General features: G+C 41.4%; 1 long non-coding RNA gene across 2 annotated transcripts in view; it reads left to right on the forward strand.

Moving 5' to 3' along the window:
- Positions 1-27,080, forward strand: part of LOC147912352 (uncharacterized) — a 62,288-nt gene extending 35,208 nt beyond the window's left edge. The window contains exons 2-4 of one of the 2 annotated variants that reach the window (XR_015550018.1): positions 18,227-18,766; positions 21,838-21,940; positions 24,987-27,080. This is a non-coding gene — a long non-coding RNA (uncharacterized LOC147912352). The remainder of the gene's footprint in view (positions 1-18,226; positions 18,767-21,837; positions 21,941-24,986) is intronic. The other variant, XR_015550017.1, reaches the window with a different exon arrangement.
- Positions 27,081-27,425: the final 345 nt, after the last annotated feature.

A 27,425-nucleotide genomic window follows, 5' to 3' on the forward strand; every position in this document is an offset into this window, starting at 1 on the left:
CCATTCCTGTCCGTATGTGAGTTATACACTCAGAGTCAGTTTCCTTCAGCCAATCAACAGTGACAGTTCACTCTACCATTTGCCCAAGTCTGGGAACCAAAATACCTGGCTCGACAAAACATGAACCACATACTACCACATCTTGCCAGGAAAAAGCCACCTTCCTTTCATTCCTAGTCTTCAATTGTGGAATGTTTTATGTATGTTTAATGTGTTGTGTGGCCCGCCCCAGGAATCACTGCATTTTGATGAGGGCAGTACCCACCTCAGGTGAGTCTATAGTCTACCTAGTCTTGACTGCTGACCTGCATAAAGCTGCCTCTGCCTGAGGTTAGGGTTTGTTGCTCATAGCGGCCACAGCAGCAACAGCAGCACGGGGACAGCAAGCCCTGCATTAGAAGGAATCACATCCTGGAATGATGTAATGTTTCCCCACGCGGGTGGTTGGGTCACATGAAGTCTGACATCATCTGGAGGTGGGAGCTTCCCGGAATGCTGCCACCAGCAACCTTGCCAGGCAGACACTGGATCGTAGCTCTTTCAGGAGACAGAAAAGCAAAAGCAAACAAAGCAGGGCAAAGCAAAAGCTATGTGCCGACTTCAAACATCTGAGTAGTCACATCACAAGCGAGAGGAAAGGGAGTTGTAATACTTACTCCAGAGACTCTAAACCCTCACCCCTCAGCATTCAGACACATTTATAATCAAAAGGACCTTGGGAGGCTTATCTGGTTCAACCATCGGTCTCTAAGGAAGATTATATCTAAAACTTCAAAGCATGTAAAACTCTCCAGGAGAGTGTTGGTGCATAACCTGCTTTGGTAAGTGGCTCCAATGACACTACCTTTAGACCAGTGGCTCTCAGCTGGACTAACTAGATGTCTGGGAGGAGTGGTAATGGGGGAGGGTGTGGGCATGATCCTTCAGCAGAGATGACAGTGGGTAGAGAGACAGAACCTTGGGGAGAAGAATGGATGTCAGTAAATGAGGCTTCTGTAAGCTCCCTGGATGGACTAAATATAATATTTTAAAAGTACAAAGCTTTGCCTTTATTAATCTTGATGATATTTTTAACTGTAAAATTTTAAATATATGGAAAAATTACAGAATATAAAAGAAATACCCAAATATATTCTTCACCTAGGTTCACCAATTAAGAACATTTTCCACATATGTTTTATTTTTATCTCTCTTTTACACACACACACTACCTAAAAAGAAAAACAAAGCAATCTATCTGTCAGGTGTATCTAGTTTTTTGAACAATTGTGATAAATTATCCACATTTTTCAAACGAAATGTCACTGCTTCATCTCCTTGATCTCTCCTCATGCTGAGAATCTCTTCTTTAAAATCAAGAAGCTTGTTCTTTTGTTTGGTTCTCTCACACTTAAGATAAACTATATAGTTTTACTCCCTCAGTATAAAAAGAAGATAGCTGTCACTGCCATAAACACACTGTCTGCCTCTTGATTTTCACCAGAAAGGAAAGGGAAGTACTGAGCATGTAAAATGATTTATCTGGTCGTGGCCAAACTGGACAATGGACAGGATTCAAATACTTTCAGTTTCCACCTTTTTGTACCAACCACAGATGAGCCAAGGTTGCTCAGTGACACTGACTTTTCTGTTTTGTCTCCTGTTCAGGAAAGGTTGCATATGGAACTTCACAGGCAGAGTGCCTAGCTGCTCAGCTCTGAATCCTTCAGTATCTACTCTGCCATCTGACTCCATGTGTGGAGTTTTTAATATAAAAAGATATGCTGTAAAAATATCTTGTTGCTGGACCCCATCTTAAGCTCCCACCCTGTCTTCCCACTTCTCCACACTGTGTGTACAAACACCAACATACTCCAAATATATATGTATGTGTGCATCACCACTGAAGTTAACAACTCAGGTCAACACTGGTTTATTGAGCATCTTGCTGTGGATCAGAGTTAGGTCCTGGAGATTCCTGACATGATCCCTGCCCTCGTGAGTTTATAATCTACCAGAGAAAAGATATTATTATAATCTACCAGATATTAAACATATAATTTCATTTGTGATGCATGTTATATTATGGGACCCTACTGCAAGGGGAGTTGAACCTGGTCTAGGTCAGGAAAGGGCTCCAGGGGAGGAGATATTTAGGTTGAGATCTGAAGAAAGAGTAGGAGTTAACTGAAAGTTTGGAATGGGAGTTGGAGTGAGGATTTGAGAAGGAAAAACATTCCTGTCAAAGGAAACAGCTTGCACATAGCCCTGCGGGCATGAGAGGGCAAGGAATGAGAACAATGGAGGAGGTAAAGCTGTCTATGGCCAACACTCACAGGGCACATAGTGGCTTATTACTGATGCCAGGCATGACAAGTAGCAGGTGTATGTGCAGTAGGTCAGTTCCTATCTCCCCTTCTGAGAGGAAGGAGTCTTTAACATACCCCTCTCATCGGCCCAGGCACTTCCCCCAGAAGGTTGGTGTTAGTGCCAACAGTTTGACAGGACAGAGGCAGACAATGTCTCATAAAGCAGTGCTTTCTGCCATAGTACACGTGAGGCACTGAGGATCAGAAGGGGTAACTGCCCAAAGATCACACAATTTGTAAGAGGCACCTAGAAGCTGAACTCTAGTTAGTTTGACCCCAGGGCCACATTCCTATGTGGAGAGACTATCAAGTACTAGATTCTCAGTACTCAAGAAAGGCAAACGCAGAATCTGTAGGAGTATGAGGAGTGTGTTGATAACCTTCCAGATCAAAGAAGTACAGACTCATGAGGCTCTGCAGCTGTTAGAAAAGCAGCCCAATTGCTGTCTCTATCCACAGCACATATGAGAGTGTGAATAAATTGCCTTTTATCTTAAGCATTATTTTTCACTATCTGTTGAAGCTTTCTGGGTCCAAGAAATTGTTTCACTTAGCTAAGTGTTGGAATTATAATAGAAAATACTCACCTGTATGTCTGTCTATTCTGGCAGAATCGTCTCTCCATTCCTAAGTTGGGAACCATTTTTCTAGAGCTAATATTTGAAGTCTCTGGGAAGCCAGTCAAAATAGAAATCCAAATATGCACTGGATTAATCCAGAGCAAAAACATATTTTTTGACCCATGCCTTACTTTATAGTGAGAAATCAATCTTACTAGCACTTATGCTGTATGTGTTTACATATGTCACACACTCTCAGTTAAAACCTTCTACTTTTTTCTATCCTGATCATGAAGTACTGGGGGAAGAGGGACAGAATCAGTAACTCCATAAAAACTGTCCCTTTTTAAGTGTTGATTAAACTCTGTTATATATGCACTGAAAATATAGAGTAAAAAGGGAAAACTTCAGTCTGACTTTTAGTTCCAGCTATAAAGAAGTAGCTGGTGTGGACTCATCCTCCAATAGCAAACCACTGTAAAACTGAGCAAAATATATGAAGCAACTTTTGAGTTATTAAACATTGAACACGGCAGGGCGGGGTTCTTGAGAGAAGGGAAACACACAAAGTAACCTGCACATTCACCCCAGCCTTCTACCTGGGAGCCCTTTCTAAAATGTAGCATAAGGAAATGGAGCGAGAGAGGGGGGAAGATAGAAATTAGAATTCAGGGATGATAAAATAGCTGAAATCTGTGGTCAAGGTACTGGGAAGAAGGAAGCTTCACAAAGAAGAAGACCCAGATATCAGCAAAGGAGTCCTCCATGTCTTTGGCCAAACACTAAGCTGTACATGTGGATGGGAAGACTCCGTGAAGCTGACTGGAGATTCTGAAGATTTCACAGTGCTGGGGAGACATTTGAATTCCAATTAGCCAAAGTGGAGAGACCTCATTACGTATTCTGGATATTTAGGTGAGATAAGAGAAAGGTTACACCTTAGGGAAATCTTAGGGTAAAGGTTACTCTTCACTTTGCCTAATACAGAGTTAAACTAGGATTCCACGGGATTAAGCTAAACCACCAGTTAACTATCTTCTAGCACAAAACTTAACACTCTTAGAAGAAGACAATAAAACATGGTAGTATCAACAATATTCAGCTTACAATAAAAGAAATTACTCATGTGTGAAGGGACAAGAAAACTTGAGCCATAACTGGGAGAAAAAACATTCAATAGAAACAAACCCAGATATGACACAGTTATTGGAAATAGCAGAGAAAGACTGTAAAAGAGCTATTATAAGTATGTTCAAGGATCTAAAAGAAATATACAAAATGAATAATCAAATGGGAAAATTCACCAGAGAAATAGAAACTATCTAAAAGAACCAAGTGGAGAGTGCCAAGAATACACAATGGAGAAAGGATAGTCTCTAAAAAATAGTGCTGAGGAAACTGGTTAGCCACATACAAAATGATGAAATTAGATCCCTATCTTACACCACATGCAAAAATCAACTCAAAATGGATTAAAGACTTAAAAATAAGACCTGAAACTATAAAACTCCTCAAAGAAATCATAGGGGGAAAGTTTCATGACATTGATCTTGGTAGTGATTTCATCAGTAAGACAGCAAAAGCATAGGCAACAAAAGAAAAAAATAGACAAGTGGAACTACATTAAACTAAAAAGCTTCTGCACAGCAAAGGAAACAACCTACAGAGTGAAAAGGCAACTCACAGAATGGGAAAATATATTTTCAAACCAAGTATCTGATAAGGGGTTAATTTCCAAAATATGTAATTCATACAACTCAATAGCAAAAAACCAAATAACCCAATTAAAAACTGGGCAAAGGACTTGAATAGACATTCCTCTAAAGAAGGTGTATGTATGGCCAATAGACATATGAAAAGGTACTCAGTATCACTAATCATCAGGGAAATGCAAATCAAAACCACAATGAGACATCACCTCACACCTGTTAGGATAGCTGTTATAAACCAGCCAACCGACCAACAAACAAAAGATAGCAAGCGTAGCCAAGGATGTGGAGAAATTGGAATGCTTGTACCCTGTTGATGGAAGTGTAAAATGGTGCAACCACTATGGAGAACAGTATGGAGGTTCCTTAAAAAATCAAAAGTAGAGCTACCATATGATCCAGCAATCCCACTCCTGGGTACATATCTAAAAGAATTGAAATCAGAATCTCGAAGAGATATCTGCACTCCCGTGTTCATTGCAGCATTATTCACAATAGCCAAGACATGGAAATAACTCAAACATCCATTGACAGATGAATGGATAAAGAAAAGTTGGTATATACGTGAAATGAATAGGTATATACATGCAATGGAATATAATTCAGCCTTAAAAAAGAAGAAAATTCTACCATTTGCAGCAACATGATGGACCTGGAAGACATTATGCTAAGTGAAATAAGTCAGTCACAGAAGAACAAATACTGCATGATTCTACTTATATGAGGTATCTAAAATAGTCAAACTTCTAGAAGCAGAAAATAGAATGGTGGTTACCAGGGGATGGGGAGAGGAGGAAATGGGGAGTTATTGTTCAATGGTATAAAGTTACAGTTATACAAGATGAGTAAGTTCTAGATATCTGCTGTACAACATAGTGCCTATAATTAACAATATGGTGTTGTACACTTAAAAATTTAAGAGGATAGATCTCACATTAAGTATTCTTATCACACACACACACAATACACACATACACACAAAAAAAAACAAAAACCAAGCAAAGAAACACAAGAAAACTTTGGAAGTGATGGATATGTTTATTAACTTGATTCTGCTGAAGGTATAATGGGTGGATGCATATGTCCAAACTCATCAAATTGTATGCATTAAATATGTGGAGTTTTTTGCATATCAATTATACCTCAATAAAGCTGGAAGATGGGCCGGCCCCGTGGCTTAGCGGTTAAGAGCGCGCGCTCCGCTGCTGGTGGCCCGAGTTCGGATCCCAGGCGTGCACCAACGCACCGCTTCTCTGGCCATGCTGAGGCTGTGTCCCACATACAGCAACTAGAAGGATGTGCAACTATGACATACAACTATCTACCGGGGCTTTGGGGGAAAAATAAATAAATAAAATTATTAAAAAAAAAAAATAAAGCTGGAAGAAAATTTATGCAGCCTCAAAATAAATAAATAAAGCGGAAATTCTAGAGCTGAAAAATAAAATATATGAAAAGAAAAATTTCTGACTGAGCTTAACGGTAATTGGATCACTGCAGAAGGAAAAAAATCAATAAACATTAAAAAAGATCAATAAGAACTATCCAAACTGAAGCACAGAGAGGAAAAATGATTGAGGAAAATACAAAAGGAACCAGCTTCAGCAACCTGTGGGAAAATATCAACCTGTGGTCTACCGTATGTGTAATTGGAGTCCCAGGCAGAAGAGAGAAAGAAAAAATATATTTGAAGACATATTAGCTAAAAAATTCAATTTTGATGGAAAATATTAGCCAACAGATCTAACAGGCTCAACTAACTTTGAGTGGTATAAACATGAAGAGAACCGCACCTAAGCTAATCATAATAAAATTACTAAAATCAAAGATAATTTTGAAAGCAGCTAGAGGGGAAGAAAACATGTATTATATTCAGGGGAACGATAATAAGAATGACTGCTGAACTTCTCAACAGAACTAATGCAAGCCAGAGGACGATTGAATGACATCTCTAAAGTACTGAAAGAAAAAATACACTATCAGCCTAGAATTCTATATCAAGGGAAAATATTCTTCGAAAATGTAGGTAAAATAAAGATATTTTCAAAACAACAAAATATGAGGGAATTCAATACCAAAACATTTTTACTATGAGAAATATTACAATAAGTTCTTCAGGCTGAAGGGGTGATACATGACAGAAACTCAAACCTATATAAAATAATGAAGCATGCTAGAAATAGTAAATATGTGGGTAAATATTTTTAAAACTTTTTTCTTATTTCTTAACTTTTGAAAAGACAATAGCCTGTTTAAAGAAAATGTAATAACAATGTATTTTGAGGTTTATAACTTTTGTACAACTAAAATGTTTGACAGCAGCACAAAGAATAGGGAGGGGTTAAATGAAAGTATTTTGTTGTTAGGTTCTTACATTATATGTGAAGTGTACAATACTAATTGTACAAGGTAGAACAAAACATAAACAGAAACGTATAACCAAAAAGGCAATAGAGATACAATTGAATACCAAAGTACTCAATTAATCCAATTGATGGCAGAAAGGAGGTGAAAAAATGACAAGGAACACATAGGACAAATAAAAAACAAATAGTAAGACTTAAACCCAACCATATCAATAATTACATTACAAGTAAATGGACTAAACCCATTAGAAGACAAAAATTGTTAAACTGGATGAAAAGCAAGATCCCACTGTATTTGTTTATAATAAGAGACATACTTTAAAAAGAAAGACACAGACAGGTTAAAAGTAAAATGATGGAAAAAGATATATCATGCAAGCACTAATCATAAGAAAGAAGAATAAAAAGTAAAAGCAATGGTTAATGAGAGAAAACAGAAACAAGAAAATAAAATGAGCAATCCAAGAGGTGCAATATTTAATTAATAATCATTCCAGGAAAAAAGAACAAACAAAATGGAAAGAAGGAAATGATCAAATAATGAGAAATTTTCCTAGACTTGAGGAACATACTTCTCCAGATTAAAAGAGCCCATAAATGCCCAACACAATAAACAAAGAACCAAGCCAACTTTTAGAACACCAGTGATAGAACATACTGAAAATTCCCAGAGAGAAAAATAGAATATATACACAAGGTCTGGAATAAGAATGGCATCAGACTTCTCAATCACATCATTGGAAATTAGATGACAATGAAGCAACACTTTCAAAAGCCAAAAAAACCCTGTCATTCTAGAATTCTATTCAGCCAAGCTATCAGCCAAGCGTGACACTAGATAAAAGATATTTTCAGATACATAAGGTCTCAAAAATTTACTTTTCCCTTTCAAAAAGCTTCTGAAGATGTGCACCACCAAAACAAGGGAGTAAACCAAGAATTAAGCATCCAAGAAACAGAGGATCTAACACAGGAGCAAGTGAAAGATAATTCCTAAGTTGGTGGAAATGCAACTGGGTTTCTGGCTGAGCATCAAGACTAGAGCATATCCAGCTCAGATTGAAGAGAGGGCAACAGAGCACATCAGGAGAATGTCTCCAGGGGTGAAAATAGTTCTGATAGAATATCTGATACATTTGCAGAGGAAAAAATGTTTAATGAGGATGACTTCCTAGGCTTCCTTTGCAGTTAGGAACGAACATGTAACATAATTCTGGCCAGTGACATGCAAGCTGCGTTCCACCAGGTGGAATGCTAGGAAAACTACTGTTTTCATTTCCAAGGAAAGATCAAAGACTAGCTGGCACACTCACTCTGTTGTCCTTACCCCTTCTTCCTACCTGGGATGAGGATGTAGTATCTGGATGACAGAGAGGAACCATCTTGAGACCATGAGAACAAAAGCCACACACTAAGGATTTTGTAGCATAAGGATCCAGGATTCTGAATCCTTGAATGATGTGATAATGACGGAAGCAATGTTTCCTAAAGCATGGGAGGGAATGGGGTCATTTTAAGTGGAATTGTATGCAGCCTTAGCATTAAATAACATTGAATCGCACACACCAAAATTCAATCATTATTACTATCTGTTTTTCTTCTTTGCTGAAATGACTGGCTTGCTTAATGCCCAAATAGCCCAAGCTAATTATCGCCACCACCTTCAAAGGAAGGGCAATGTAAAAGTCCAGTTTTCCATAGTTTGAAATGAAAGAATATAGAACTGTTTTGATAATATGGGAAAAATATATAGTGGATAACTAAGAAAAAGAATTACTGCTTAACCAACTAGTCACAGCACAAGGAGAGATGGGAAGAGATGGGATAGGGATGAAAAATAAATTTTCATATAGCCCTATTGCATTCATTGTAATGTCCCCGTATTGTAAGAGAGAAGCACAAAAGAAATAGCAGCCACTCCAGTTCCAAGATAACTCTTTCATCAAAGATAATTCTGCTTCCAGTATTAAATTATGAAAATGATATCATTTCGCCTCATAAAACTGGTTACTCTTTCAAAGTTCTTCCCTTCCGCCCCTTCTCCTGCCTCAAAAAGCTTTTGAAAATAAATGAACTGAGAAAAATTATTCATGTCTCCTGGTCTCTTTGTGACTTTCATATCTAATGCTTAACCCCAGACCCTGGGGAATCGAGTGTCCCTCACCAATCAGATTTGATGAAACAGCAGGAGGTTTTCAGGGAAAAACTGAAAATTCTAATTGCCGGCAGCAAGGACAAAGATTCAACCTCTAGTTTTCCAGGTGTGGATGGATTCTGTCCACACAGATACCATTTAAAATTTAATTTTAAGTCCTTTGAGTTCTTCAAAAGAAGATATTTAATGAACTGAAGATGCTGATGACAATTTTAACTATTCACAACATCCTTTTCTTGGTGAAATGATCCAGCCCTCAAAAGGGCGAAGGGAAAATACCAACAATTTGCCAGGCACCGTACCCCCTTTAATTCTTATAAACACACTGAGAAGCGGTATTATTATTGGTGATCGAGCTGGGACTCACAGAAGTAGGTAACGTGGCCAAATTTACTTAACTATTGGGTGGTGAAGTTAGGATTAGAGTTCAAATATGCTTGACCCTAATTTTTTTAGTATTCCTCTACACTGGGAATTTTGGCATCTTCATTGCTGTAGAATTTTACTCAGTGACCTGCTAGTTGTTTTGTTGACAGATAAGGCCTTTTTAGAAGTGATTATTGAACTGATGGTATTAGCTGCTTCTTCTTAATCTTATTGGTTGACTGCCTCTGTGTGCAAAAAGTCCTGAACTATAAGGGAGAGAACGAAAGAAATAGTGGACAGGGTCTTTACTCTCGAGGTACTCAAATCTAAATGGAGGAAGAGAGCATGTACATAAAAGCTATTTATTTTATTTGTCACCAGGTACTAATTAATAAGCCGGAGACAGCCTTATTGCTCTTCCAATGTTTTCCTTATTCTAAAGATAAAAACTACCCATTGTAGGAACATCTCTAATCCCATCATTTGGTATATTTTCTTTAACTCTTGTTATTTAATGCACATACATATATATAGTTAGACATTCAATTGAATGATATTTGTATATACTTGTATGTGCTGTTTTTTATTTAGTATTGCATTGAGGAACTTATTTATTAGCCATCTATAACTAGACATTTAGAGTGTTTCCAGTATTTTTTATTTTTTATAGATAATATTATACTGAACATTCTAGACCATGAGTCTTTACCTATGTGTCTACTTATTGACTTAGTATAAATTCATTCAAGAGGAATTGAAAATAGAGCCGGCCCTGTGGCTTAGCAGTTAAGTGCACGCCCTCCGCTACTGGCGGCCCGGGTTTGGATCCCGGGCGCGCATCGAGGCACCGCTTCTCTGGTCATGCTGAGGCCGTGTCCCATATACAGCAACTAGAAGGACATGCAACTATGACATACAACTATCTACTGGGGCTTTGGGGGTGGGGGGAAAGGAGGAGGATTGGCAATAGATGTTAGCTCAGAGCCGGTCTTCCTCAGGAAAAAAAGAGGAGGATTAGCATGGATGTTAGCTCAGGGCTGATCTTCCTCACAAAAAAAAAAAAAAAGGAGGAATTGAGAATAAATTTTTGGAGACTCTTGACGCATAATGGGAAAATGTGAAATGGAGATTCCTAAGCAGAAGTGGAGCACATCACTTTGGGCACCTAGCCCTAGAGGCTAAAGTACCACATTATGTCTCCAAATCACTCACCAGTTTGGTCTACATTCTTTGCTTCTTTGATTTCCCTGAATAGAGCTTTCTACCCATTTGAAGGTGCATTTCTGATGATGCCTAGTGCTATTTTGCATTCCATTTTATTTATAAAGTTTTATAGTTAACTTTTGTGATTGGAGTATGGTTTGATAGGGTTGGAATTCTTTGGTGTCTCCATATTTTCTACATAGGATCTTATATAATGTCACTGCAACTGAGATATCAAAGTGCCTTGAGTCTGGAAGGGCTCCTTCATGTTCTGATTGTCTGAGGTCTTGTATCTAGCATTCTGAGAACCTGCGAGAGGAAGAAACTAGCACTGGATAAGGCTCCTGAGCACAAACCCCTCCAAACAGGGCAAGAATGTCTACATTTGCAGAATGACTTCTGTTATCAGCCCTGATATCCTGATATAATCAATTGTGAGTTGTTATGATGATGAAAGACAAATGGTTCTGGGGAGAATTATGGATGATGTAATTTGAAAATGGGTTCAGTGCACTTAAACTTTTGTGAAAAATTATTCTAATAAGCTGGTCTTAAGGCATCACATTCTTTACCCCCATGATGCTGGTAGGAGTACCACTTGGCATCATGTGGACAATATAGACTCCTAAGATTATGCCAGACTGGTCTCTGTCTCACTACTTTGTTTCAGGGACTCAACAGTGTTTTGATGGAGTGTTTTGGTATTGGTAACAATGCATGTTACCAAATTGCTTTCTAGAAATGTATAAATTTACACTTCCATCATAAGAGCATGTGATAGTGGTTCTCATGTCATGTCCTCACTAACACTGAATGTTATCTTAAAAATCTTTAATATGTTGTTAGTTATTTTCTTGGAGTTCTGTGTCTCAGGCTCTTGGAGGAAGCCTGGGGCAACAGAAACATAATCCTGGTTAAAACTGATCAGCAAAGATGAGCAGCACTAGCAATGACTAGCCTTGGCTGAAACTGGGGGAAGAAAAGATTTGGCAATGGGAAGAGAAAATGATGAGTTCTGTTTAAGATAAAATAACTGGCTTGCCTGTGGGACATCAGATGGTGACATCTAGTAGGCTATTGAGTATCTGTGTGTGGAGTTCAACAGAGAAGTGTGAGATGTAAATAGAACATCCAGAGTACAAATGTATGGTAAGTGGGCAAAACCATAAATAGAGGTATGATTGCGTAAGGAGAGTTCAGAATGGGGAAAGAGTTGAATGTGGAGTCTTTGGAAATATCAACATTTAAGAGGTTGACAAAGAAGAATAAACTAAAGGCATTTTTTATGAACAGCCAAAGAGGTAGAAAGAAAACTCAGAGGGCCGGCCCTGTGGCTTAGCGGTTAAGTGCGCGCGCTCCGCTACTGGCGGCCCGGGTTCGGATCCCGGGCGCGCACCGACGCACCGCTTCTCCGGCCATGCTGAGGCCGTGTTCCACATACAGCAGCTAGAAAGATGTGCAATTATGACATACAACTATCTACTGGGGCTTTGGGGGAAAAAAAGGAGGAGGATTGGCAATAGATGTTAGCTCAGAGCCGGTCTTCCTCAGCAAAAAGAGGAGGATTAGCACGGATGTTAGCTCAGGGCCGATCTTCCTCACACACACACAAAAAACTTTAGAAAGAAAACTCAGAGAGTACTGTCATTGAAACTAAGTAAGGAGACTTTCAGAAAGCAGGGAATGGTCAACATTTCACAAAGAAAGAAAGTCGATACAGTGTTGGTGATTGGGAGATGGGGTTTTAACGATAATAGTTAATCTTTAGGAACTAAGAAATACCCTCATTAGCCTCTTCCCTGCAGGTTTCCGAAGGAATGGTACACATAGGAATATCAAATAATAATCAAATTGCAATTTTATTAAGAGCCAAGATGATGTCAGTAATTCTCAATGTCTCTGTGCAGCTCTGATGGGATCAGGGTGGACCTCTAGCTTGGGCTTGAGGCATAAATGAGATTTCCTACCCTGAATTTCCTCTCCCTTCCCCACTCTGGGCCAGATCTAAGGCTTAGGATCTTACCTACCTCTGGCTGGCTCCATGATGGAAGGTTGTTGAGGTGAGCAAGACCTGACAGGGTCTCCTGAGGGAAGGTTCTGAGTCTACTTATCTGTCAAGCCACATGGAGTGGAAAGGAGAGCTCAGAGAAAGACTGCGTGCCTGTGTGACCCAAAGAGACCTCACTTTTGGCCATTGAAGCAACTCTACCTCCTGGGCATGTGAACAGGTTCTTGAAAGACTGAGAGCAAAGGCTGTCTGCTGCATCTTGTCCCTTTAATATGAGGAAGCAGATTCCTTCTGCTCTCTAGGAACTCAGTATTAGCACAGCCCAGATGATAGCGTTCGAAAAATTAACATCTTCTAAGAATAGAGCCTATCATTCATGAAGACACATTCTAGAGCAGTGCTGTTTAATAGAATCTTCTGTGATGATGAAAACTGCACAGATATAAATCTGTGCTGTCCAATGAGGTAGCCACTAACTATGTGTGGCCATTAAACACTTGACTGCGTATGACTAAGGCACTGAATTTTAACTTTTATTTAATTTTAATTAATTTCAATTTCAATTTCAATAGCCACATATGAGTCGTGGTGATTGCATTAGACAGTGAAGTTCCAGGGATTGCAGGGAATGGTGAAATCTGCTGATACTCTACCCATGACAGACTTATTTTCTCTTTTTAGCCTCTTGATTTTTATTTGATCTATTACTCCTGATTATTTTAGATCTATGATTAAAGGAATGGATTAATATTTATGCAGACCTGATATGGCTCATGGAACCTCAGTTTCCTGATCTATAAAATGGGAATGCTATTGTGGAGATTGACTGACATAATTGCACTATAAATTTCAAATATGCAAAGAGCTTTCTCAGTTGATTTGCAAATTGTCGGTTTTCTGCATTGATTTTTGTGATTCAGAGTTCAAGCCTGCTGATGGCATCCATGAATCACTGTTCTCAAGTTAAAGCAAATCTCTATGAGTGTTGGGGATGTGCAGATGGTGATGATGGAGATGAGGTGTAACCATGATCTACAAAAGGGGGATGGGGAGGGAACCTCAGTACTGTTCTCATATGAGAAAGCTCCCAAGAAACTCAGAGCCAACCAGGGAAAATCTGATTTGGATTCTATCAACAGGCCTCCAGAGTCTAGCTCCCTGATATACGGGAAGGAATTTTCTGTCAAGGGAGTAAAAACAATTTTGTCTGTCCCTCCAAACATAGGGAAGCCTTGTAGGGTGATGGGGTTGGAGATTGATACCATCCACCCTTTTGTTGGTAGCGCCATCCAGGCCTCCCAGTGACCCTGTGTCCAGCAGAGTGGAACCCGCCTGGTCTTTTTGCACCATCCTCTCCCCTTCCGGTGCTATATCAGACAATGCTCCACTTTATCCATAGGGTTTTCATGACCAATTTTTTTAGAAGTAGGTGGCCAGGTCCTTCTTCCTAGTCTGTCTCAGTCTGGAATCTCCACTGAAACCTGTCCACCATGGGTGACCCTGCTGGTATTTGAAATCCTGGTGGCACAGCTTTCAGCATCACAGCAATGCACAGCTGCCACAGTATGACAACTGACAGACAAGTGGTGTGGTTCCCTCACTGGGAAACAAAGCTGGGCCGTGGCAGTGAGAGTGCAGAATCTTAATCACTAGACCACCAGGGCTGGCTATCTACTCTTTAGAGCTCTCCAAATTTGAAAAGAAGTAGAAGACTTTTTCAGGGGTGGGCATGAATGCATTTGCAGAAATAGAGAATTAATCAGTAATGGTTCCACTCAACAGGTACTGTTTACTAACGCCATATTCCTAATAATTCCTAAAGCCGAGGGCGAACAAAAGAAATTTGAGACACTAATTTCAACAAAACTTGAAGCAAACCAGTGATAAAAGAGGCCTCCAACATTTTACTTCGTGTGTGTGTGTGTGCGCGCGTGTGTTCACTGCCCCCATGGCGGGATTACATTGACATCTGAGAGCTAAGTCCTTTTAGCATGGCTAAATGGCAGGTCGCTGTTTGAATCCAATGGCCTTGCTCAAGGCTGGTTTCTTTGTTTCCTTGGCCTATAACGAAGTTACTGGAGAATGCCTTTTGTCCCTGAAGATTCTTTTGCCTTAAGAAATAAACTTATTCCATATTCCATAAGCTTAGAGCTGAAATGGACTTCAGAAAGTATTTAAATCCTTCCTCCCATATGGAGCTGAGGGCTACAGAGATCATTGGTGAAAGGTCCAGGGCCAGACCCCAGGGTCCTCGCCACACCGTGGTCACCCTTTCTTAGTGACTGGGATTGAGTTTCTTTCAGTTCTTCCCCTTTGTTTGTCCTGTTTATTAAATCATGATATCTTCACAACTGAAATATTGGAATGTGTAGAGAAGTGTTAAGAAGAAGAGAGAGTAGGAGGAGGTAAAGGAAAATAAAGAGAAGGAGAAGGAGAGAGAGGAGGAGAAGGGCTAGTAGATAGAAAAGAAGGAGGAGGACAAAGAAGAGGAGAATTGGAAGGTCCCTGATGTTTCTTAGCAGACAAGTTGCTAAGAACAAATTTTTCCCCTGTGAGCCTAAAAGAAGGGAAACTGATTTCCTTGCTTTTCCTTGCTGGAATGAGATGATGTTCACATGGCACACCTGTGGGAGTGTCCCACCCTGGAGGGACTGCACAAGTGTCTGTGCAGTCCTGGGACAGAAAGTACCATTCCTGGGTGGACGGGTCACAGGTCCTAGGACAGCTCAGCAGGAGGACCCCGCTCCATCCTGGTGCCCTCGTGTACATAGACCACTGGGGCCAGGATTGGAGGCAGGCTGCCTGGCTGCCTGTGGCTGGCTCTGGACACCTTTACGTTTTCATGCTTCCAGAGGTCAGGACAAAATAAGCAGGTCTTGAGAAGCAGATACGCTCACTCTAGTGAGTCACCATGTGGGAACTCCTCTGGAGGCAGAGGAGTTACCTGAGGAGCAGGGTTGGGTTCTGTGGTCAGGTGTGCTGATGCCCAGAACACTTATGACCTACATTTGGTTGGTGTGTAAATTATAATGTGTTATCTTCTCTATGCATGATGATCATCAACATCATCAATAGCACATACTCTGAGTCTGTTTCTATTAGTGGGAATAGACTTGCACAGGACCACGCATGGTTTCAAATAGCCTCTCTCTTGCCCAAGTGTTTGCAAGCTGGCCATGAAATAGAGGAAGACTAGCCAGCTCAGACAATCAATCCTTGACCTTGAGCCCAAGGGCACAGTGTTCTAGTTAGCTGACTAAACCATATACACCCTTAATGAAAGTGTTTGTTCATATTCCTCACCTTTCTGCTATCTTATTTATTATGAGTGGTTATTCTCCTAGTTGTGAGAGGTAGAGTTTATCTCCATCACTCCCCGATGTAAACAACATGGAAGATTCATTCCTAGTTGCCCCCTCCACCCCGGGCTACCATCCTCACCTGTTAATTAGATTTGAGACACATTGACCTTTCATATCCTCAAACACCACACTCCTTTCTGCCTCAGTGCCTTTGCACATGCTGTTCCCTCTTCCTGGAGGGATTAGTTGGTCTGTCTCTGTCTCTGTCCCTCTCTCTCTTTCTCTCTCTCCTTCTTCTGCACACCCTAATCTCTTGTTGCAGTTAAAATGTCATTTCTTCAGAGAAGTCTTTGCCCAAACTCTCAGACTAGGTCAAGTCTCCATTTGTACCTCTCCATAGGTTTATTGTGTATCACCTGTCTTGGAGAAGGAAGTAAATGAGTATTGTGTAATTTTTCGTTTGTTTGAGATGTTTTCCATAGTTAGCGCCTTTGCAGCAGAGACCTGCCTGGATTCTCCACTCCATAGGCACAGTGCCTGCCTTCCTAGCCCTGGGCCCGCAGGTATCACTGCCACTGGGTTGGAGGTATCTGGGACGGGGGCACAGGAGGTAGGCGCAGCAGGCAGGTCCGCTCTACCTGAGAACAAACCACATAACAACACCATGTGCAAAAGTAGCGCTCATTCCAGAAACCAGATGGAGCTCCAGAGAGGATTTTTTTAACTTCCTAATGCCTAGATAATATATCTGAAGAAAACTGTATTCGCCATAAAAAAAGGAATATCCAGGCTTGTATTTATTAAGCCCTTTTCTTCTGGCGATAATAATTCTAATGCCTTACTTTTGTGTAGCACACCTGAGTTTGTTTACAAAACTCTTTCAAGTACATTATTTCATTTACATAAATGTAGGTCTTTCAGGTTTGTCATCCCAGTCGTAGAAAGCAAATGCTGCTTTTCTGGATCAAAAAAATATTAAGGAGAGAGCGTGGAGGGGAAGTACCTGAGATTCAGTGGGCAGCTTAGGCTGGAATCTGGAGATGTTCCCTAGGCTCTCTCAACTGTGTCCCTTCTGACACTGGACTCTGGAGAAGTCGGGCCAGATATGTGTCCATTCTTAATTGAACAGGCAGAGAATGTGCCTTTGCCGAGGTGTCCTCCAATATGGAGATCAGATTGTATGTTCTGAATGTTATTCACGACAATAGATACTGCATACTAGGCACTTGGCAATAATTATCTCATTTAATCCTGACAGCAGCTCTGAGAGGGAAGTATTATGATCCCAGTTTTCCATACGTGGAAACTGAACTAAACGAAAGTAATTAACTTGCCCAAAACTGCACAGTTAATAAGTGGCAGAGGCAGGATTTGAACCCTGGTCTCTGAAACCTTAAAGCCTCTGAGCTTAAAACCTCCTTCTCTGGCCTCGCGCCATCTCACCGAATCCTGTTTTCTTTCTCTGTTTCCATCACACTCCCCAGGGAATCCCTCCTGGATTATTCCCAGAAAGTCCAAATTCTTGTTTCTTTACTAAGAAAGCCAGCAGACCCATGAGGAAGCTCAGAAGAACGAAAGGGCCCTCCTGGACCAGGATCTCCATCCCTTAGAAAGTAATTGTGGCAATTTACAGTGATGCTTTTTCTCTTCTCCCTTGCACACATACTATCTCAATGTTCAGAACAACTCTGTGAGATATATGTTATTACTCCCTTTTACAGGCAAGAAAACTGTGTCACAGTAAAATAATTTGTCCAAGACCGCACAGTTCTTAACTAGTGCAGATGTAATTTTTAATCACATCCATTTGACTCCAAAACTACTGTTCTTCCTTGCTATTCTTAAAATATACCAGAAATTCCAACATCTGTATTTCTAAACTATGATTCTCCCAACTGACTCATGCCCCTGGGAGCGGCACAAAAATCCTTTTTCAGACCACATGTGCGGAGTTTGGTTAGGAAAACAAGGTTAAAGACAAGAAGCCTTGGAAATAGGGAATGAACTGATATTCCTTCCTGCCCTTCTTCAGTTTCTCCAGTTGGGAGGTGCCACAGCAGGAGTGATGGTTGGTGGTCTGGAGTGGCCTCAGTCCGTCCATGAGCCAGGCTAATTGCAGCTCTGAGCGAGTGCAGCCTAAGTGAAAAGAGATAAAAGCCACAGAAGGAAACAAACAGCTACTACTTTTTACTTTATTTTTATTTTTTAGCTGTCTGGAGGCCTTGTCAGGAGGACAGGACTCAGGAAAGAGAATGCATCACGGGCGCTTATGGGACCACGATGTTGCCTCCAGCCTCTGCATTTGTCTCTCATGGTTTAGCTTCTGCTATTGGGCTCTGCCCACAGCCCAGAAGCCACTACTCAGCAAGGATCACCGTTGAGGACAGACTTCTAATACTCTTGTTGAAGATGAATTCAGCTATGAGGCAATGCGCCTTACGTTTTGTGACTCCTGTGAATGCTGCCTGACAGCTGTAACTCAGCTTTTCCAGCAGGCCAAGTAGCAAGGAGCTTGTGCTGAGAAATGGCTTTAAAGTATTAAATGCCAAGTCCAGCCCCACAGAGCACACGATCCCTTCTCTGGTGTCATCCTCTCTCGCCAGTCTTCAGATCCAGAGGAGCTGATCCAGTCAGCCAAGGAGACAGTCACCTTGTTCATGCAATTCCTCTATTTAGCAGATATAGGGATGATATTCCCAGGAAGGCTCCCAGAGACCCCTGGCATGTGCAAACGGCAGAAGATGCACAGGTAATCATAATTTTATCATGTTTTGGCTCCTACTTATTAACTAAGAATACTTCACTCAAGTCATCATTTGCCCTGCTATCCTATAAAAACATAGGCAACTTTAACATGTGTCAAAAATTTAACTCAGGTTCCAGGTACTCTGTTTGCACTGGATTGCTTCCTTTATAATGTTGGTGAAACAAGGAGAAATCATCCCCTTGAGAGCTAACTCCTGGGAAGACACAGCCATCCACTGGGTCTGTCTTAGAGTGGAGGGCATTAAGGAAAAAGATTCCCACTTAGACGGAAACATGGAGCTGTAACTTCTCAAAGGCGACATCTTGGAAAAGTAGTGGCAGTCTGGGAGGCAAGTGACACGTGCTCTCCGATTCCGTCTCTGCAGTCTGATCGTGGAGTGAAAGTATCTGTGGATGTCAACGCCTGAGGGCCAACGGCCTGTGTGAGAGGAGACCCCGGCACGGTTCTCATGCATTCTGGATTCCTAGAACAGTCCCAATTTGGTCAACGGTGATTCTTCTCAAAGTTGTTCACAAAATACGGAAGTGAGGTTTAATTGTCTTCACAAGAACTTTCAAAAAGAGGAAAACAAATCAAAAATATTTTTTTCTTAGACCGCTTGGTTGTATTTTTGGTTTAGAAAGACCCAAACCTGGCAGGTGAAGGAATAGCTGCTGACTGAGATCTGGGTGGAGAGGGTGGTTTGGATTGTCTGGAGCCGTCCCAGAGCTGTCTCTGAATGAAGCAGGCCCAGACAGGCAGGTTTAAGTCTCATTAGAGTGACACAGTGGCAGGCAGGGCAGGAGGTCAGGCTCAGCTAGGGGCAGTGTGAACCACCCCCCAGGAGCTTCATCCTGGCACGGCTGACCCTGGCATTTATAGTCACCACTAGAAGCTAACCCTGTCCTGTGTGTACTCGGTGATTTATTCCTAACTCCCTTTTAAAAATATATGACTTTTACCATTTACTAAAATATATGCATGCAGAAAGAGATGAAGGGAGTGAAGAACACAGTCTACTCTCACATCAGCTTTAGGGTCTGTTTTACACCTAAATACAATTCAATATCCCCCTGACCCTCTGGCTTTTCCAGGAACATACAAGGTTGGGAGCCCCTTAGATCAAGTAAATAAACTTCAAAGGTCTAATAATAATTGAAGAGTAATGTAAGTATACATTTTGAAAAGAGTCGGAGTAATAGGAAGAAAGTCAAATAAACTTTGAAAAGAGATTCAAATACATGTTTTGAAAACCAGAGTGGCCACAGTAAACAAAGTAAAATGTACATCTGAAAAGAAATTGAGGTGTACATTTGAAAAACAGGGAAGTCACAATATTTGGTCTGAACGGCAAAAGAGAGGTTGGCCTTGAAAGACTAAAACATTAAGAGTATTTATTAGTTCTGTTACTTGAGTGCTGGGGAGGAAGGGGAGCTGCTTTCTCTCATCATTTCCACCACTTTGGGTGTATAACTCTGTGACCAGGAATCACGCAAGGAGAGGGTTACTGAGAATCTGATCAGTGGCTAACATGGGCTGTCCAATGTTTTCCAGATAAGGAGAAAATAAATGTTCTGTGTTTTCAAAAGTTGATGTCTGCGTTTTTGCAGATGTTGCCATGCTACAGTGAAACTTACAGGAGCAAGACCACTGCAAATTACTCCAGCTCCAAGTGTCCAAAAGTTACCGTAGACCCGTTATGTAATGACATGTTGGTTAAACTCATTATGTAATGGTGCCTTGACCTTGTTATGTACTGGCCTGCACATACGTCCTGATTGAGCCCAGTTGTTACACAGTTGTAACATATTCTCTGCACCCTTGTGTATAAAGTCTCCACTGGCACTAAGATCAGGAGGTGGGGGACACTGTTTTGGGTGCTATCTCCAGTGTTCTCCATTGCTTGTGCAAGCAATAAACCTTTTCTTCACCCCCTTCAGCCTTGGTTGTGCTTTTCGGCTCCACGCTCACCAAGAGATGAACCCATTGAGTTTGGTTACAAATCCATGCATTTATACCTGTTTCTTTATTAAGTTATAATTTATCTTTCCGAGGATTGTAAATGTTAACCATCATGGTATGAGACACTTGAGGGTCATGAAATGCTGAGAGGCAGATAAAGAAGACCTCTGGCTAGGCAGCTGCCGACTAGAACTGTAAACAAACTGTAAACACTTATGACCCTAACTGCTTCATTTTTTTAAAAAAGACTTATTTTTTAGAGCAGTTTTCGGTTCACAGCAAAATTGAGCAGAAAGTACAGAGAGCTCCCATATACCCCCTGCTGCCACGCACACACAGCCTCATTCGCTATCAACATCCTCACCAGAGTGTTACATTTGTTACAATTGATGAACCTACATTGACACACCATAGTCACCAAAAGTCCATAGTTTATATTAGATGTCACTCTAACCCCCTTATTTTTCATGTAGGGTCTAATGTGCAAGTTCAATGCCGGTGTCCACACCAGGTTGGCCCACAGCTGAAGCAGCCTCCAGAGCATTTCCACTTGTCTTTGCAAAGCCCGTCTGCTCGCCGACAGTCCCTTCAGTGCCTATGCCAAATGCTGTGTGCGATTCTCCACTTTATGACCAATACTGCCAAAGCAAGACCAGTGTCTGGGCTTTTTTCTGCTTCCTCCCCACATCAGGGCTTTTAATTCTGTCTCATTTCCCTGGGAAGAAGTTGAGTGCTTTTCAAGGTTGTGTCTTGTTATTTATATACAAATGTGGGCTAACGTGCTAATGAGTGATATTGGAGACAGAGAAAGCTATAGGAACAATGCTCACCCAAAGGAAGGATGCTCAAATCCTGTGAATTTCAAGAAGCAAGCTAGGGCAAGCCAGAGGGGTCGATATTTCTGGGCTGGCAAGCTTTGGAATACCTCTCAAATCATACCAGATAGGAGGCCTCCTGCTCTACCTGTGCAAAGAGAGAGCCCAGTATTTTTCATGTCTATCATTTTCTTCACTACTTTAGATTTGAAATGCAAGGAGTAGAATTATCTAGAACAACCCTTCTCCTCCCTGCCTCCATCCATGCCTTTCTTCTTTCTTTCTTTTGTTTTACAGGTGGAAAAATGAACAAAAGACTCGCTTCACATCTCCTAGGGTTATTGACCTTCGGCCAGTGGTGTGCTGGTGATGTTTAACAACTGGCTCTCTGAAAAAAAAAGTGAGTTCATGAGTTTATTATGAATTTTACTGATATAAAGGGAGTGTGGCATACAGTTTACAAATAATAATAAAATAGACAACTCACTTGATTGTAAATTCCATCTAGCCAATTGACCCTCACAAAATGCGTTTGTTGATTTTTGCAGAATTCATATATCCATAGCCAACCTATGGTTGCTATTCGACCGTGTATGACAAATAGAATTGCATCCCAATCTGCTAAATCTTTTCCCAATAAATTTATTGTTATTACGCCTGTTATGTAATCTACAGTTTATTTACTATTTATCACCTTTATGCAAATTATAACCATTATACTGAGAACTCTTCCAGCTCTAGTAATATTTGTAATACAAGTTTTTAAAATAATGGTTGTGTTTAAGAACTGGCTTGTGGAATTCCTGAAAATTTAACAGTTGGCTGCCGTGAGCCCAGCTGGCTCCAGCACACCTCTGCCTTCGGGGCTGGCAGCCACCTGGCTGGATTCTCTTCATATCTTCTCCAAAGCAGGGCTAGGATGTAGGACTCAATAGTCAAAGCACCAAACTGAATTTGCTTTCTGTTGTGCCCGACCACGTAGAGTCTGCTGACATGTTGCTAACTTTCCGTTCTGACATGTCTGGATACCATCTAACAGAACAAACTGTGAGCCTCTTTATGAAGTGACATACCCTCTTACCAGCCATGTCCTTTATCTCCCAGCTTAGGCAGAGATGCTAAACCCTCCCACTGAGGAGAAAGCATGGCTGAGGCAGGAAGGGAGGGCAGGAATTTAAAGCAAGTGTCTTTCAGTCCATTTTCTTCAAGCCTCGTGTCCTTCTGCCCACCTACTTGGCACAGCATCAGAGACAGGGACAGAGTGACTCTCCAAGGATCAGGGTGACAATCACAATCCAACCCCACCTCCTTTTCTGCCCTCCAGTCATTCTATTCTTCTTCCCTGTCTAAGTCTGGTTTGCCACAAAAACCAGGTCTGGGAGGTAAGAAGATTTGAAAAATGATCAAACCTATAAATAGCACCAACATGCATTTGGGGAAGATAAGTAGGCAGGACCCAGATATATTTCTTTGCTCTGTTTATTCATCTCCCATCCAGGAACCTATAGTTCTATGTCTGCTCTGAGTGGAAGCACAGTCTCCCCTGAGACTTGACTAAAAAGCACATGATTTCCCCTTTCAGATTTTCCTTTGATTTGGCAGACAGTCAATTGCCCTAAAGTTGTTTTGTGTTTTTGCCAGTCTGGTTACAGTGAGTTGCATTTAATTTCTTCTGTTATTAATGCTACTATTATTAATACTACAGCTTCAGGAAGGATGAGTAGGAGACAGAGCAGGAATACGTGGGACAAGGGAGGCGACAGATAATATTGTTACTTTAAAAAAAAAACAGAATATTTTTAAATTGAGGTAAAATTCATTTAACATAAAAGTCACCATTTTAACCATTTTAAAGGGTATAATGCAGTGTCATTTTATACATTCACAGTGTTGTACAGCCATCATCATAATCTAGTTTCAGAACATTTTCACCATCCCAAAAGGCAACCCTGCAGCCATTAAGCAGCAGCCACTCCCCCTGCCCTCTCTCCCCTCCGCGCCTGGCAACCGCTAATCTGCTTTCTGTCTCTATGGATTTGCCTATTCTGGATATTTCATCTAAATGGAATTATACAATAAGTAGCCTTTTGTGTCTTGCTTCTTTCACTTAGCTTAATGTTTTCAAGGTTTATCCATGTTGTAGCATGTATCGTGAGTTACTTTTGAATAAGAAAAATTGAGGGGAAAAGTCACAGACCCACTTCACCTGTCCGGCTATCTCCTTTCACCCAGTTTTACCTGGCAGTCTGTGAGAGAAGGAATTTCCATTGCAAACCTCTGATTTGGTGCCTTATCCAGGTCCCCAGGAAATGGGAAAAGGGGATTAAAAGAAATAAAGTCTATATATCCCATGTGAACAGCTCTTCCTCCAGGGGGGCCAGGTCAACTATTTCTTTTAAGTTTTAGTCATATTTTGGCTTGTGGTTTATATACTTAAAGAGCATTGTGTTAGCAACATCTTGGTTCAGTAAGAACTGACTTAGTATACTGTCTCTTTAATTTGTTTTATTTTCCAATAGCCATGGGGAAGTAAAAGATAAAACCATAGCAATGCAGAAATAAAGGTTATAAACAAAAACCTATGAGCTGATCAGAAAGAAAAATGGGTAGACTCTCCATGACGTCACCACTTGTGAAACAAGTTCTCAACTCTTGGCAATTCTGACAAGGGAAAGGATACTATAAGAATCTTTGCTTAAACATTTCCTGCTGGCTCTGTGCCTCATCGCTAATGTCTACAATAGGAAAACAAGGCCTTTTATTAGGTTCCTGTTTATCCTTCCATTGTCACTTTTTCTCTAAGCTTCTTAGTGGATTGCAAGCTCTGTGGAGGAAGGATCTATGTCTGATTCATGTTTCCGTAACCCACATCTCTGATGGTTCCGAGGCCCTCATCTGTGTGATAATAGGAATCAGACGTCTGTTTATGTTGTTGTATTAGTCACAGTAATTAATGTTAGCTGCAGGGACAAAAACACCTCAAACTCAGTGGTTTAGCACAATAAATGTTTATTCTTTGCTCACACCACAACTCAAACCAGGTCTGACAGCTCTCCTCCAAGAGAAGACTCAGGGATTCAGCCTCCTTCTATCTTTTGGGTTTGCTGTCCTTGCTGTCTTGGAGTCCTCTCTCTGCATATTGTCTGAACTGAGCTGACCAGCTAGAAAGGAGAGATCAAGCAGAATATATCATGGCAATTTCAGGGCCCAGACCTGAAAGTGACCTGCATCACTTCTGGTCCTGTTCCGTTGGCCATTGTAAAGAGGCTGGGAGATATAGTCTTCTGTGTGCTCAGGAGGTGGAAACAATATCGTTGAGCACCTATCCAGTCTCTACCACAATTGTTCCTTCCTCTTCAGCATGCTTGGGAAGAGGTGGGTGGGGTAAGTTTGCCTCATGTTGATTCCCAGGTCAATCATGCCACACGCATGCCTCTGCTTTGCAGGATTCCAGACTGGTGAAGTCTACTCTACCATGGGCTGCCATTCACCTTCCGGCAGGCCACTTTCTGCGGTTCCGGAACCTTTGACCTCCCTTCAATCAATGCTGCTGTCATGAAGCTGACCTCAAGATGAGGAAAGTCTGTTACTTCCTCACCTCTTCACACAGATTCTTCCCTTACTTGCAGCAAAGCCAAGGCCAGACTGTAACAACAAAACTTTACTGAAAGCTTTAATATCACAGAAGGAAATCACAATGCAGAGAAATGTACAACTAGTATTAGATATGACTATTCTCAGAGGCCACTGGCTGAAGCCCGTTTAGTTTCAGGCCTGCCTCACTGTGGTGGAGGGCAGTTTTCTTCTTCCCACCACGGAGGAAAGACCTCAAGCACGTCCCCCTTTGCTGAGCCATAGGCCTCATCATCCCCAAATCCCTCAAAGCTAAAAGATTTTCTGCCATCTGAGTCTTTTCTTTCTGACCCTGGATCTTCTGATCCCAATATGACAGGTTCTGGAAATTTCCATTCCCTTTAGAAAAATATGCAACCCCCAGCCCATAGAAGGTGGCCTCTATCCTCAGAAAGGTAGTCTCTTTAAAGTATAACAATTTGGGGGCAGGGGGCTTCAAAATGTTTTATTTAAACTTTTAAAAAAGACAGCAATAATTTATGCCATGAACTGAATGAGAATACTGATGAGCATTTCCTGGCCTGACCCCCTTCCACCACAGGCCCCCTGTCCAGGTGCCTTGAGCTCTGCCACCACTAGGGGTGGCCCTGCCTTGGAAAGGTGACATGGTGGGGCGTGGTCAGCCTTGGAAAGGACAATGGGGCAAGGCCAGGACCACAGGCTGGAGGAGACCCCTGTATTGCCCACGAGCAGACCCAGCAGCCACAGCATGTGGCCGGGGTGTTGGGATTTTTTTCCTAGTTATTATCAAAGGGAACTCAACACACCAATCCCAAGAACCCTGAAAAACAGCAAGATGACCTGGGGACACGGCCATCTTGGTCCCGCATGCACAAGCGAAACCCCGCGGTTCATTTTGGCTCCAGTGTTTGCTTCTTCTCTCCTTCCCTCCCCTACACTGACCCCACAACTGAGCAGAGCTCTAGTGTTTGGTTTCTCAATGAGTTAGAACAGCACTACATAAGGGGCACAATGGGTGAGGTCTAGAGCAAGCATTGCTCAGCTCAGTCCAGGTTGTTTTCAGTTTTCTCTTGTTTGAGGTAACATCCACGCCTGCATATCCCTGCCGCCATCTTGGGGTCAGCAGCCAATCTCCTTGAGAAGCTGCTTTTCCCAATAGCAAGCAATAATTTGTAGGACGATGTGTCTAAGTTCATATTTAGCAAGTCTCCCCACAATAAAATGGGCTTTGTAGGACTATGAAAGTCAATTGAACCTTTTACAGCTGGTGAATTACAAACCATACATCCCAGAGGAGGGCCTCTGCTCTATTTTTCTTTTTTTTTTGAGCCTAAGGTTCTTTTTGGTAACAAATAAGATTCCACTAAACTGACGTAAGCAAAAATGTGGTGTGTGGAGGATTTATTACAGGACAACAGGATCCAAGCGTAGGAGGCAAAGCTGTCTCACAGGGACTTAAGCTATTGGCAACTAGGCTCATTTGTGCTCTTGTTGTGGTATCAGCTTCCTCTCTTCACAAACTGGCCTCTGCTTCTCCATACACAAGATGGAAAGATGGTGTCCAAGTGTCCAAGGTTATAATATTATTATATTATTTCAATTAAGTTTATATTCAGTTCAGCACAGTGTCCAAGTTTATATTATTTCAATTCAGATAGCCACTAGCAAGTGGTAAGTGTCCCTTAGCCCCAATTCTGGTTTTGGAGAAAGACTGTCCATCTTTGATGGCCACCCTTTATCTTATTAACTATAGCCAGGGAGAAAGGGTCATGTAGTATAAATGTCTCTGCCATTGTCTGTCTTGTGGTTTGGAGTGTGTGATATTGTGATTTATCATCAGAAATATATATTTTGTCTTCGTCTACTGTTCCTGGTTCAGAGCTCCCGAAAACTCTTGAAATTTCCTAAAGTGATGAGAACAATAAAAGTGTCTTTTCTTATGTTAATGAGGTGACTTATGGACCACACCTATGGATGGAGGCAGGTTGCCAAGAGAACCAACCATATGATTAGAGGGTTGGAACTTTCAGTCCCAACAGCCTGATCTCCAGGGAGGGGAGGGGGCTGGAGGTTGAATCAGTCGCCAATGGCCAATGATTTAATCAATCATGCCTATGTCATAAAGCTTCTATAAAAACCCAAAAGGACATGGTCCAGAGAGCTTCCAGGTTGGTGAGCACGTGGAGATTTGGGGAGAGTGGTATGCTTCGAGAGGGCATGGAAGCTCCGTGCCCTTTCCCCATGCCTTGCCCTATGCTTCTCCATCTTGCTGTTTCTGAGTTATATCTTTT

This window comes from Ceratotherium simum, chromosome 36 (assembly GCF_057802395.1).
Source record: "Ceratotherium simum simum isolate JZ-2026a chromosome 36, ASM5780239v1, whole genome shotgun sequence".
NCBI lineage: Eukaryota > Metazoa > Chordata > Mammalia > Perissodactyla > Rhinocerotidae > Ceratotherium > Ceratotherium simum.